This window comes from Podarcis melisellensis, assembly GCF_964234715.1.
Source record: "Podarcis melisellensis genome assembly, chromosome: 6".
NCBI classification, from domain to species: domain Eukaryota; kingdom Metazoa; phylum Chordata; class Lepidosauria; order Squamata; family Lacertidae; genus Podarcis; species Podarcis melisellensis.
In genome coordinates this window covers 2,307,229-2,319,140 of record NC_138538.1, presented here as the reverse complement: position 1 = coordinate 2,319,140, position 11,912 = coordinate 2,307,229, and positions in this window count along the sequence as shown.

Sequence of the window (11,912 nt, the reverse complement as noted above, 5' to 3'; positions counted from 1 at the left end):
CGGGGCGGAAGAAGGGGGGGTGATATGCCCCAGGTGTCACCACTGAGGGGGGTGACAAAATGCCGGGCAGCACTCACTGCATGGTCTGCAGCGCGCCCGAGCCATGCGTCTCTCCTGGTCCACCCACTGCCTCCCCCCCAGCATCTTGCCCTGGCTCACCCCGCCCCGCGGGCGACTAGCCCCTGGGCACAGGGCGCGCGTGCCGCCCCAGGTGCCCAATTGGCTTTTTCCGTTGCTGTTTCCCCCCTATGTTTTTAGCTGGCTCTGTTTCACGTGTGAGCTGCCTTGAGTCTCTGTCTGGGGAAAAAGGAAAGCATCAATCACTTTATAACAAATAACAATGTTAATAATCAGGCCATGGGCAGAAATGGTTGGTCCCCACCCACTCCAACGCCACTGCTGTGACCAAGACCAAGACCCCGTATGCTTCAGAATATTTTGGAAAAGGGGGTGATATTGATAGACAGGATTGTAAGTTGTTTTTCTATGCAGCGACAGCAGCAAGAATATTATTGGCACAAAAATGGAAGCAAGAAGAACTGCCGATGAAAGAAGAATGGAGGATGAAGTTGATGGACTACGCAGAATTAGATAAATTAACAGGAAGGAGTCGAAACCTGCAGGATCAGAGATTCTTAGAAGACGAGTAAATATATGAACTATTTGAAAAGTAATTGTGATGAGCAGATTACGCTAGTACGACTGCAAGAGGTTTTGTAAGGTGGGTTATTTGAAATATTGCAAGAAAGACTATGAAGAGAATCATTAGTTAAGGACAATTAAATGTAGTATAGAAGCTAAGAAATGCATAATGAGTGATAAAGACCGGAAAATCATCAGAGGTGTTGATGGAAGTCTAAAAAATATTGTATAAGATGAGAAGGTATGTGGTATGACTGTTGGAACTGATATGTTAAAAAAATCAATAAAAATGTATATTAAAAAACAACAACACAGAATATTTTGGAAAAGGGTTGGATGGAACCGGAGGAGGTGGAGCCGGGATACGGAACGCGGGGCGAGTGAGCGAGAGGGTCGCGTGAGGTGGTGGTTCGCGATGGCTGACGAGATCAGCAAGGTGCAGGTGGCGCAGCCAGGAGGGGACACCATCTTTGGGGAGGGAACAGAGGTTTTTTAAGATGGGCATGCAGCTTCATGCTTTCTCTTTTGCTGCGCGCAACGGGTCACCTGCCCACCCTCCCTAATTTTAGGTCTTGTGTGTTGACCTTGCTATGCCTGTCATGGGGTCGTCTGCCGTTGGGGCAGGGGCCTGGTAGGAATTTTGTCCAATTGGCTGATTGGTGCCATTTGGTTTTTGCCTACTGTTTTAATTCCGTATATTATAAAAAGATACTTTGCTGCGGGTTTGTATTTTTGTATATCTTTGAATATCTATCATCTATCTATCTATCATCTATCTATCTATCTATCTATCTATCATCTATCTATCTATCATCTATCTATCATCTATCTATCTATAAAATGAGCAGAAGAGAAGGGAATAAAAAAAGTTTGACATTTCTCATCTTTGTCTAGATGAGTTTCTAATGACATTTTCCTGGCTTTTGCATGCAAATTAAACGGAAGAGAAAAATTTTGTGTGTGTTTTATAGATTGTTTGAGCAGACCATGCCATAGTTATGACCTTGCCCTCATTTTACAGTTTCTGACCTTCTTGTCCAGTGTTTCTTGTTTTTAAATATATTAATAATTTTTTATTGGTTTTTCCACATATTTCCCAGCATATCATCCTTTTAAACAGCAAAATTTCAAAAAATTTTGGCTACCACAGCCTAAGACTTCCTTCAACCTCAACTGATGGTTTTCTAAAATCCTTCCTAATTATTCATTTTGTTACTACAGTTATTGCTATAAATTCAAATCTTAACACCTATTCTTAATTCTTTTCACAATAATGTTTATACTACTCCTTACAAAACTTCTTTTAACCCTACAAGCGATGTCAATTGGTTACAGTTGCTTTCCAAATATGTTGAAAACTTCTTCCATTCCTTTAGGAAAGTCTGGTGCTGCTGGTTCCGAATTTTCCCAGTGAATCTCGCCATCTTAGCCTAGTTCATCATTTTCTCTTGCCACTCTTCTTTTGTCGGCATTTCTTCTTGCTTCCATCTTTGGGCTAAACAATATCCTTGCTGCAGTTATCGCATATAAAAACATTTTTTTAAATCATTCATATGAATTTCTGTACCCACAATACCCAACAGAAGGGCTTCTGGTTTTTTAAACAAATGTATATTTCAACATTTTTTTCAATTCATTATAAATCATTTCCCAGATGTCCTTCACTTTCGTACATTCCCCCCACATAAGGTAAAAAGTACCCTCCTTTTCTTTACATTTACATCATTTGTTATCACTTTTGTACATTTTAGCTAACTTCCCTGGTGTTATATACCACCTGTACTTCATTTTCATAATGTTTTCTTTCAATGCACTGCAAGCAGTAAATTTTATTCCCTCTTTCCATAATTTTTCCCAATCCTCTATTTGTATATTATGACCAATATCTTTGGCCCAATGAATCATAACCGATTTAACTTCCTCATCTTTCAAATGCCATTCCAAAAGTAATGTATACATTTTAGATAATATTTTAACTCTGTTATTTAATAACTCCAATTCAAATCTTGATTTTGTATATCTGAATCCATTTTTATTTTTAACTTCTTTAAACATTTCATTGACTTGACGATCATGCAACCAATCATTCACCAGACATTTTACATCTTCATATGGCTTTAGTTTCCATTGGTTCTCCCTCTCTATTACTCATTGTTCATAGGTGGCCCAATTTTAACTCATATTTCTCTTTTTACATTCATTGCCTCAAGTGGCGAGAGCCACCATGGTGTCTTACGTTCTAATAGGTTTTTATATCTATCCCACACCTCATACAATGACTCTCAAAATATGTGGTTTCCAAATCCTTTATGAACTTTTACTTTGCCATACTATAGATATGTGTGCCATCCAAATCTGTTGTCAAATCCTTCTAGATCTAAAAGATCTGTATTCTCCAACAATATCCAGTCCCTTAACCAACAAAGGCATGATGCTTCATAATACAATTTCAAATGTGGTAGGGAGAATCCTCCTCTTTCTTTTATATCTGTTAACAGTTTAAATTTAATTCTTGGCTTCTTCCCATGCCAGATAAATCTTGAAATTGCTTTTTGCCACTCTCTAAAGATACCAACTCCGTTAATTATTGGGATTGATTGAAATAAAAACAACATTTTCAGTAGCACACTCATTTTAATAACTGAAATCCTACCCATTAAGGATAGTTTCATTCTTCCCCACACTTCTAAGTCACCTTTAGGACCATTCCATACTGGTGTGTAATTGTCTTTAAATAAATTTATATTTTTCGATGTTAACCAGATTCCTAGATATTTAACTTTTTTAACAACCTCTATTCCACTCTGATGCTGCAAAGTATCAATCAACTCTCGGTTCATATTTTTAAATAACATTTTTGTTTTTTTCTTATTTAATTTGAAACCTGCTACTTGTCCAAATTGTTCTATTCTTTCTAGTGCTTTTCTAGCACTAATAAATGGTTCTTCCACTGTTCCGAAGGGTAAAATTAGTGGCTATATTTTACAGATTCCATTTTCTTGAGCACTTTAATAGGCTGCAAATATTGGCTTGTGTGTTTAACGGACTTGGATAGTTCTGCACTCTTGACTCAAATTAAACCCTTAAATTTTAAAGGGGGGGGGGGGAGGTAATCTTTTGTAATATTGTTGCATGATATATGAGCATTTCCAAGGCAAGATTATAAAAATTTTACAAGCAAGGAAGAAGATCACAAGAATTCCATGCCACCGGTTCCTCCGCTGGGGAACATGATTTATAAGCAAATTTCAAGATTAGTCCCCCTCTCAAGATAACCTCACTTCCTTATTCCTTTCTTGTAAACTGCTGTCTTTTGCAATGATTCACCCATCACGGGGGGGGGGGGGAGTGAAGGCATGCCAGGGATGCTGGGGCAGCTAAATCCCATTTGATTCTTCCAATATGGTGCCCTGTGCAGCCCCCAAAATTGTCTGCCCCAAATGGATCTTCTCCATCACAGTTCTGCACAATTCTGTGCCCCCTTGGCTGGGCACCCTGCGCGGAGGAACCACCGGCAATGCCCTAAATCTGATTCTGCTCCATTACTGGCAGAAGTTCTCCAGTCTTATCTGAAGATGCCAAGATTTGAACCCGGGACCATTTGTGTTCAGAGCGCACGCCTGTCCACTGAGCCGTTCCTTGCCTGGGGTGGTGGTGGCCATAGTGCCCTCGTTTCGGCCTCGCCTCCCGAATCAGGGATGGATAGCAGCTGACCTTTCTCTCCTCTCTGCTTAGGCTGCTACCGGCCACAGTGAGCGTCGCATTTTGTGCTACCGTCCGGCTGGCGGTGGTACCTTTGGGGCTGAGCATCGGCACCTGCTCTTCGGAGTACGTGGAAGTCAAAATAGACCCACTGATCGAGTAGGTGATGCTCAACTTCCTTTTCTTGGCGGGGGGACAGGCGGGGGTGGGTTGAGCGCCTCTGTTTCCCACAACAAGGGGAAATGCCCTGAGCCGTCAAAGGTGTGTGAGATTCTAGCAAAGTCTATCATCAGACCTAGGATAGCAGCATGTTCCATTATTATTATTATTATTATTATTATTATTATTATTATTATTATTATTATTCTATTCATGGATACCTTTTCAATTTTTCCCTCTTCTGCTTTTGGAAATGGAACTATGGGGGAAACAGATGCTTAAGACGAATAGAATAAACTGCAAAAGTCAGTTGCTTTGAAAAGTCATCTTTGCATTCCGAAGATGCCATTATTATTGTTTTGGCCACGGCGTATGGTGAAGATCTGAACAAATGAGCAAGTCCAGCGATTTCTGGTGATGGGCCTGAGAGTTTTTTCTTTTGTTCTGCTGTGGGGAAACCCAGAGTTTACCGCTGAATTGGAAGAAATGTCAGTCTGCGGAAAACCCAACTGACATTTGTTCCGATCTAGAGGTAAACGGCAGGTTTTCCCAGGGAAAGCTGTGGTACAAAATGTACCCTCCAAGCCATTGTTGCTGTCTGGCTGGGCGGGTGCCTTTATACCATACAGCGCAACAAAAGTGGGACAGCCGCGCCGTGGCCTCCTGAACATGTGTGCTATGAAAACCTTTGGGATTTCAGCCGGAGGCCCTGGGGTCTGCAGAAGCTGGAAATGGAGAAGGGCACTCAGCTCAAAGCTTTAGCAAGCAGAAAGAGCATTGAAAGCAGAGTTGTGCCTGAATGCCCCAAGATCACCACAAGCGCAAAGAATCACGGCTTCAATTTGTTATTTTTTTTACTTTGTAAAATCTGCACGCCGTAAAAGACCTCAAAGTGGTTTGTGGAAAGATGGAACAATAAATTGGAGGGGAAAATCACAAACAAACTTTAAAACGTGCAGAAAGTTACAATACTAAAGCGGATACACATTTGCCTCAACTTTCTAAGCATCTGGATAGGCTTGTCTAAGCAAGAATGTTTCTAGTGTGGGAATGTTGTGGGTAACAGGAGAGGATATATTGATTAATATTATCCTTCCTAGCTCATGCTAGCAAGTTTCTTCATACAGCAGAGTGCATTCCCCTTTACCCAGCTAGAAGTTGGTTGCAGACTTGTTAGAATCTCTTAAGATAATAAGCAATTCAATTTGGCTTGCCCAGATTGAAATATGTTCTGTTATTCCTGGCAAGACCCCTTTGATCCCTCCTGGCAAATAGAAGGGGAAGAAATGGAGACAGTGAAGATTTTACTTTCTTGGGCTCCATGATCACTGCAGATGGTGACAGCAGTCACGAAATTAAAAGACGCCTGCTTCTTGGGAGAAAAGCGATGATAAACCTAGACAGCATCTTAAAAAGCAGAGACATCACCTTGCTGACAAAGGTCCATATAGTTAAAGCCATAGTTTTCCCAGTAGTGATGTATGGAAGTGAGAGCTGGACCATCAAGAAGGCTGTTCGCCGAAGAATTGATGCTTTTGAATTCTGGTCCTGGAGGAGACTCTTGAGAGTCCCATGGACTGCAAGAAGATCCAACCTCTCCATTCTGAAGGAAATCAGCCCTGAGTGCTCACTGGAAGGACAGATCCTGAAGCTGAGGCTCCAAGACTTTGGCTGCCTCATGAGTAGAGAAGACTACCTAGAAAAGATCCTGATGTGGGGAAAGATGGAGGGCACAAGGAGAAGGGGATGACAGAGGACGAGATGGTGGGATAGTGTTCTTGAAGCTACGAACATGAGTTTGACCAAACTGCGGGAGGCAGTGGACAGATCTTGAAGCTGAGGCTGCAAGACTTTGGCCACCCTGGAAAAGACCCTGATGCTGGGAAAGATGGAGGGCACAAGGAAAAGGGGATGACAGAGGACGAGATGGTTGGACAGTGTTAAGTTGTGGGTGAACATATCAGACAACACAGCGATTCTTCAAACAGCTCTTGTTTATTCACAGGCCAGAACAGAATTGAACTGAAGGGTTCAGTCAGCCTGCTTATATAGAGCTCCAGTACAACGTAACTGTAACAATTTTCTAAAACTATCCAATCACTGAACATCACTTTTGATCCCTTATTTGCATAACTATCTACAGTATCCCCCTGCTGGCCCAGGGTGAGAACTTCAGAACATAAGAGACAGTGTTCTCAAAGCTACCAGCATGAGTTTGACCACACTGCGGGAGGCAGTGGAAGACAGGAGGGCCTGGCGTGCTCTGGTCCAGGGGGTCATGAAGAGGCGGACACGACTAAACAACCACAACATCATCCTGCCATTGACTGGGTGGACGCAGAGGAATGGTGGGAGGAACCAGCTGGGAAACCCCCAGGGGAAGAAGGCTCAGAGCCTGGGGATTGGTGGTGGGACAACAATGAGTGGTCAGAGGGAGAAGAGGGAGAAGACTGGGAGGAGGAGGTGTCAGAAGGTGAAGAGGCAACAGGGCTTAGTGAGCGGGGAGAGTCTGTGGCAGAGAGCAGTCCGGACTCAGAGGCAGAAGCTGAAGTGGGAGGGAGGCCAAGAGAAAGAGATGGGTCAGGTTGGTGAAGAAGCAAAGGTGTCTTTTCCTCCTGAAGTGATGAGCTCCCCTTCGCGCTGGTCTCCCAGAACCAGGAGAGGCATGAAGAGAGCGGAGGAGAAATTAGCTTCACGCAGGCACAGTCTCAGATTGCTTGGGGAAAACCCTGGAAAGGAGGGGATTGTGGGGAGGCAGGGACCTTCAGTCTCAGCAACTGCTTCTTGGGAGGCAAGACCTGTGGGAGATGAGTTGCTGTGCTCATTGGGCCTGACACTCCTATGCAGATCCCGCTTTTGCTAATAAAGATTTAACTCTAACTCGCTCAGTGCAATTTACCGCAGGCTCGCTCCTGTCACATGCTATGAATCCTATGTCCTATAGTTAAATATTATATTCATAGCAATTCTGCACTTGGGTTCCTCCACCCAGGTGACCTGCATCTCCTGCATCCCAGAATAAGTGTCTTCATTGAGCTGGGACCGTGAGCAGGAGAAACCCAGAGAAAAACGGCTGCTTCAGATTTTCCCAAAGTAGCTGCACTCATTCTTGCTGCCACTGGGGAGCACTAAAAGACAAGGAAAAGATTGTTTCTAGCTGAGCTTGCAACTCAGTCAGCTCAAAAAGTGCCCCCCAAACCCTAGTTTAAACCAATGAAAGCAAGCAAGCCTGGTTCCAAACTGACTTAAATTCCTGTACTTCAGCTCAGTTTAAGCTGAGCAGGTGGCTACTGCATTTGAAAATTGAGGAAAGCAATGTGTTGGGTGTGTTGGGGCTCCACCCCCATGGGAATGACTTCTGATGATGATGATGATGATGATAATACATTTTTTATTTCTATCCCACCCATCTGGCTGGGTTTCCCCAGCCACTCTGGGTGGCTTCCAACAGAAGGTTAAAAATACATTTGTAAGACTACAATGAACTGGGTCAGTGCAACCCTTTCTCTCTCTAAAGCAATTAATTGCAGTGCGGATCTGGGAGCAAAGACTCCATTTCCCAAGCAGCTTCTGCATCTTCTCACTTCTCTTGAAAAACCTGGAGTCCTCCTGAACAGGAGTTGAAGAATCTGTCAATTTTGGGGTTTTTCCTCAGGTTCTCATTTTCACAATCTTAAACCCAGTTCTTCATGTTTCTATATCAGTTTTTTTACAAAGTCTTCACGAACATTCATCAATATTTGAGTGCAAATTTCTCCTGACACATTATAATGTTTGGTATACACAAATGGGCATACCATACCCTCCAACATTTCTCTGACGAAATAGGGACGTCCCATTACACAGGTTTGTACCCCACACATCTGACTGGGTTGCCCCAGCCAGCTACCGAATTATATAAAAATATAATAAACATAAACATCAGAAAAACCCTTCCTATTCAGGATTGCCTACAGAGGTATGGGAAGTTGAATAACTCCATACCCTCCAATGTTTCTCCAACAAAAATTGGGACATCCTAAGGAAAAGTGCAGATGACACAACCTTGATGGCAGAAAGTGAGGAGGAATTAACAAACCTTTTAATGAGGGTGAAAGAGGAGAGTGCAAAATATGGTCTGAAGCTCAACCTCCAAAAACTAAGATCATGGCCCCTGGTCCCATCACCTCCTGGCAAATAGAAGGGGAAGAAATGGAGGCAGTGAGAGATTTTACTTTCTTGGGCTCCATGATCACTGCAGATGGTGACAGCAGCCACGAAATTAAAAGATGCCTGCTCCTTGGGAGAAAGGCAATGGCAAAGCTAGACAGCATCTTAAAAAGCAGAGACATCACCTTGCCGACAAAGGTCTGTATAGTTAAAGCTATGGTTTTCCCAGTAGTGAGGTATGGAAGTGAGAGCTGGACCATAAAGAAGGCTGATCGCCGAAGAATGGATGCTTTTGAATTATGGTGCTGGAGGAGACTCTTGAGAGTCCCATGGACTGCAAGAAGATCAAACTTATCCATTCTGAAGGAAATCAGCCTTGAGTGCTCACTGGAAGGACAGATCGTGAAGCTGAGGCTCCAATACTTTGGCCACCTCATGAGAAGAGAAGACTCCCTGGGAATGACCCTATGTTGGGAAAGATGGAGGGCACAAGGAGAAGGGGACGCCAGAGGACGAGATGGTGGGACAGTGTTCTCAAAGCTACAAACATGAGTCTGACCAAACTGTGGGAGGTAGTGGAAGAAAGGAGGGCCTGGCGTGCTCTGGTCCATGAGGTCACGAAGAGGCGGACGCGACTAAACGACTAAACAACAACAAAGGAAAGTGGGACGATCTGGGATTCTTCTTCTCTACATCAGAGATGTCCCTGAAAAATAGGGACACTTGGAGGGTCTGGTATACACACATATCTATTATAAACACACATGTATGGCTGTTGGGTCCATGGGCATTTGAACAATTACGATACGAGGCGGATGCTGTACTCAGCAGTGAGCTGGTCCTCAGTTTTTGTAACTATTTAGACTTTTTTTAAAAAAATGAGTAGAACTTTTTGGAATTAAATGGAAAGCACAGAAACCTTCCCACTTCTTCTTCTTCCTTGCTCAGAGTGGTCTGTTTTAGTAGCTGAGATTGCTTCACAGAATCTAGTGTGTCTCATTTCCGCCCTCGAGTGCTTCTTCGGCCTGTCGCCTTCCCCCTCAGGCTTTGATGCTCCCGTCGCTGATGCAATTCCAGCAACACCTGTGGCTCCCTGTCAGAAGCAATCAGTTCTAAGGGACTGAACTCACGGAGGTGGCACTGGAGATGGTTTATGGGCTCAGCCGCCTCCATCAGGAGCTGTCTCCCTTTGCAAACAGATTTGTTAGCCTTTGCCTCAAAGTAATGGGATTTGGTTCGGGGATATTCTTAATAAGCAGAGGCTGTAAAATTTCTTCCCTTCTTGCCCGCCTGCTCTTCTTACGTTTTCGACAAATGACAAAGAAAGCGCCACCCTTTGCCATTGGAGGAAACGGCAAATATCTTTTCCGAAAGTCTCTCTCCGCCATCCCAAATCTGCTGCATATTTTGGATATTTTCTGCTCCCAAGTCAAATGGACAAATTTGGGGGAAACGAGACAGGGGACTCGTTTTAATATTCTGTTTTTAATATTCTGCTGGAAGCCGCTCACAGTGGCTGGGGAGGCCCAGCCCGTTGGGCGGGGTATAAGTAATAAATTATTATTATTATCAGTACTTTTTTCCCTAAAAAAATGTTTAGGGGTACTCTCATTTTCCTACTCATATTGAAATACTGCCCCTCAATGAGGCCAAACTTAGATTCACAAAATATTTAGGGGTATGTCAATAAAAAGTTTGTGAATGTTTATTCAAAACCTGCCAAGGAGTCCAATTCACTTTGTCGCGTCTTCAAATATTTTGTAAAGGTTCCCATTCATCTTTGAAATCACAGTTATCCTTGTCCCATAGCTTATGTGTCAGTTTTGCCAGTTCTACATAGTCCATCAGTTTTTCTTGCCATGATTCTTTAGTAGGAATTTCTTCAGTCTTGTGCTATTAGGACTCTTGTGGCTGTTGTCGCATACATGAAGATGTTTTCCAGCTTTTTTGGCAGGTCTTTCCCTACAATCCCTAACAAAAATGCTTCAGGTTTTTTTAACAAATGTTAGATGGAACATTTTCTTCAATTCACAACATTATGACAGAAGATTGGGAAAAATTATGGAAAACTGATTTGAAATTTACGGACTGTTCCCTGTTGACGGAGAATGATATGAAGATGATGGACAGATGGTATATGGCACCAGTGCAGTTAGGGAAAATGTACAGAACTAATTCAAATATGTGTTGGAAGTGTAGGGAAAAGGAGGGGACATTTTATCACATGTGGTGGGATTGTAAGGTAATTAAAATTTGTTGGGAAATTGTATACCCCCACCAGCATTTTGACTTTGTGTGCCTGAAACCCCCCTTCCATGAGAGCCCACCCCCTCCGTGCCAGTTCCTATTTCTTTCCTTGCAGATCATTTCCTTTAGTGATTTCCACCACTCCCTCAGCCAAGCCGTTTTGTCAAATTGAAAAGCTGGGAGAAGAGGAGAGGAGCAGGAACAGAGACGTCAAGATCTGGTCTGGCAGGTTTTTCCAAGTGATCAGAGGGAGCGCTGAGTAAATAGCCAACTTAGAACCGCAGGACATAAATCAACCTGCCAGTCAGCCAAGCCAAGGGGAGAAAAAGAGATCAAGATGTAACAGCATTTAAGGAGAACTGGAGAATGTCCGCAGTCCATGCAAAGAACAGGTTAAATCATTAGCAGGTTTAGAGTAAAAGCAGCTGTAAAAGTTGTATTGAGACTAAGATGAGAAAAATAACGTATAGTTGGATTATAATGTGCAGCAGTAATTGTTATTTGGAGGCAACCATGGAAGTCGACGTTTAATGTATTGTTATTAATAAGGTGTGAATAAATGTATTGTTGAAAAATTATGGTTGTTGTTTTTAAAGAGAAAGCTTCTGAAGGTTTAGGTTTAAACAGCATCCACAGAGGGATGGTGTGTGTGTGTGTGTGTGTGTTGGGTGTGTGAATTGCTGGTTGTGCTCATTTGTCCACACACAGACACACACAGAAACCTGTATCTTTGAATCCTGGACCCCTGTGATTCAGGCAATACAGGAATCACAGCTAAAGCATCCCTGAGGGATGGCTATTCAACCTCTGCTTAAAAACATCCACCACCTTCACAATTAATAATGTTCCTCTTTTATTTGCAGTATGTTTCCTTTGCATCAAAATAAATGAGGTGGAATAATGTAACTCCAATGTATTTCACATAATTTTGCCGCAGTGGGCAGCAATACAAATAATGTGCTTTTTGGTGGAAGGCAAACTGCAGCAGAACGGGAAAACCTTCTTCAGAGAAA